Below are 2929 nucleotides of genomic sequence, written 5' to 3' on the forward strand. Positions count from 1 at the left end.
CATCGTGTTCTGTTCACTAAACTTGAGATGAACATTTCCAGCAGACTCGGTGCCCTTTATACTGTTGCGGATTTCGCGCCCGCCGGCGTGCGACGGCCACGTAACTCGAATCGCGGCACGTCGCCCACCGGACGGACAATCCAGTCGTGACCCTCTCGGACTAACGCCGGGAACCAGTCACGGGTGGACCTTTCGGTCTCACCGCGATCGAGCCAATCAGCCCCCGCGTGGGATAGGGTTGCTCGCCAAATTCGAACTACCTAAGTACCCACGCGGAGGGTAGACCGGGCGATCGCACCTCGCCGCAGGTCGACTTCGGACACGGGCCACTTAAGCGACCCGTTCCGTACTATCAGAATAACCGAGCGGTGTTATCGTCGACCTCGACGGTTCGATTAATTATCGGGCGTATTCAGCCCACTACCAACCCTTTACGTGAAGCAAGATGGGGATTCAATGGAGGAAAAGACGAAGCGAAGCGGGAGAACAGTTCAACAATAAAGCACATTTATTCGCGACGAACGGAAAGCACACAAATACAATTCCACCAAATGCACACAAAAAAAGAAAACACAATTCCATTTACACAAAAAGCAAACATAAAAGTGAAAACACAGTGCAGAGCTAATACCGACTACCGAGCACACGGCAACACTTATACAATTCTACTTCACAGACGGCGCCGACAACACATACCCAAAACCAAGGAAAAGAAATACCCTCAAGAATGAGGCAGGCCTGAGGCCGAGACCGGGTTGGGCCTACCCGTCTGGTGATGAGACGCGGAGCGGCGATGGCCCCGCAACCCGCGGGCCTCGTGGACAGTCTCAGGCAGGGGAAGGGGACGGGGCCCCGTTGGCCTCACTATCTCAGCGCGGGGGGAAACAGGAGGGGGTTGCTGATGCTCGGGGTATAGAGGATCTTTATTATCCCTGGTGTGCGTCTCCACCTCGGCCAGGTCGCGCTGCCGGCCTCCCTCGGGCGTGCAGCTCCTGGCACCGACACGAGCACCCCCTCGTCCGACTCTCTTCAGCTTCTCCAGCCACTGCAGGCTTCGGGCTCCAGTCTTCCACACTCGTTCCCTCCGTTCCGACTCCTTCTCGTTCTCGACTCCTTCTCGTTCTCGTTTGCGACTCCTTCTCGTTCTGACGAACACCGTCCTTTTATCCCCCCGTAACTTCGCCTTTGACCCCCTCCCTTTGACCTTTCACCTCGCTCCCCATTGGCCCGAGAAAAAGTGGGCGTGAAGGCTTTTTGATCCACAAATTTGCATATATCGATCGTTCTGGAGGCGGGGCCAAATCGCCCCTCGCTCACCGATTGGACGGCAAAAAGTGGGCGTGTGTCGTTTTTGATCCGTTTTTGAAGCACAAAATCCGTGATTTTGTACACGCTGTTCGACGCGCGTTCTGCATGAGTCCAACACCGGTACCCACAGCGGGGCAAGAACGGTGGCGATGCTACGGTTGTGAGGTGTGCGTGAAGGTCGTGGCGGTTGTGGTGAAGCGGCGTTGTGGTTGGTGGTTGATGTTGTGGTTGTGGTGGTAATCATAGCGGTTGGTCCAAAATAAAGATAGTAAAAGAAAAACGGCTATCCTGAAGAGTCGCAGCTCGCATAAATGACATGTATTCCCACTAGACAACGGGTTTGGGCCTAACTACACATGCACTTACCGAGATACCTCACCTAAGGGACCTGAATGGTGGTTTGCGAATCTGGTAACCACAACAATACTTTTGCTGCACCTGGTCCAAGCCAAATGCAGACATGCAGGAATTACCACCAAAATAGGAGAGCAAGCCGACGCAATGCCGTGTTATGTTGAGAATGTTCAGATCATGAGCGTCAAACTATTCCTCATTTTGCTCTTCGTAAATGGCAGGCCCAAGATGTATCTGGAATACTTCATAAGCATGCATTAAACCTTGTTATTTGCACTTTACACAGCACGCCTTGTTATTTGCACTTTACACAGCACACCTTGCTGTGATTTCTACACCTATGTAATTATTTATGGTCGTCGTTCAATAACCTTTTTTGCATTTCAATTCCGAGTTCTTTGAACGCACTTTGGTTTATTATGGTTTCTGGAGAGGGAGGGTGGCATTAAGTGTTTTTTTTTTTTTGTGTGTGTCCATGGTGTCCCACTTTTTGAAGAATATTTTTTACATTTTTAAATTATGGCTCCTGGGGGGAGGCATTAAGAGTTTAGTCTTGTTATTTAATTATTTAGTTTTTCAAACATTGAGTTTTATTGCAATTATTTAATGTTTTTCAGTAATTAATTAATAATTTGATTTTTTAACAATAGTTTCTGTTTTTTTCAATTTTTTCAATTAATATTTAGTTTGTACATGAATATGGTATTTTGAGTCAATTTGTTTGGAGTTCTTACCTGAACACATGGCTCGGGATGCTGTACTGATCCAGGTTCAAATCTTTCTTATGCTGTGGTGCTTTGTCCATTGTGTCTTTTGATATCCGTGTAATTCATGTCAAAGTAAAATGATGTTTCCTAATGTCCTTATCTTACACCAGATATGTGGACAAGCTCCCCCATAGATAAGCGAACAAAAAAAATTTCTCAAACGATGAACGAGTTCATTGATTTAACCTTATATTTATTGACTGTAAGAATTGTACCTTTCGATGAAATAAAATACAGTTCTACAAGCGAGCCTACCTATCTCTCTCCCCCTCTCTCTCTCTCTCTCTCTCTCTCCCCCTCTCACAGGTTGTCATAGCAAGCAGGAGTTTTGCCTTTCCTTCCCAGCGGTAATCACGGCAGGAATTTGTGATTTGTTCAAGGTGCCTGCAATAACTTACTACCGTTTGTAAAAGACATAATGGGATCTTCAACATCCACCGAGTCATGCTAGCAAACCAAACACCCAGCTTAACATCCATGTGAGGTACAGAGCACTTCGT

The sequence above is a fragment of the Eptatretus burgeri genome, chromosome 5, assembly GCF_056783735.1.
Source record: "Eptatretus burgeri isolate ZD-2024b chromosome 5, Ebu_testis_v1, whole genome shotgun sequence".
NCBI classification, from domain to species: domain Eukaryota; kingdom Metazoa; phylum Chordata; class Myxini; order Myxiniformes; family Myxinidae; genus Eptatretus; species Eptatretus burgeri.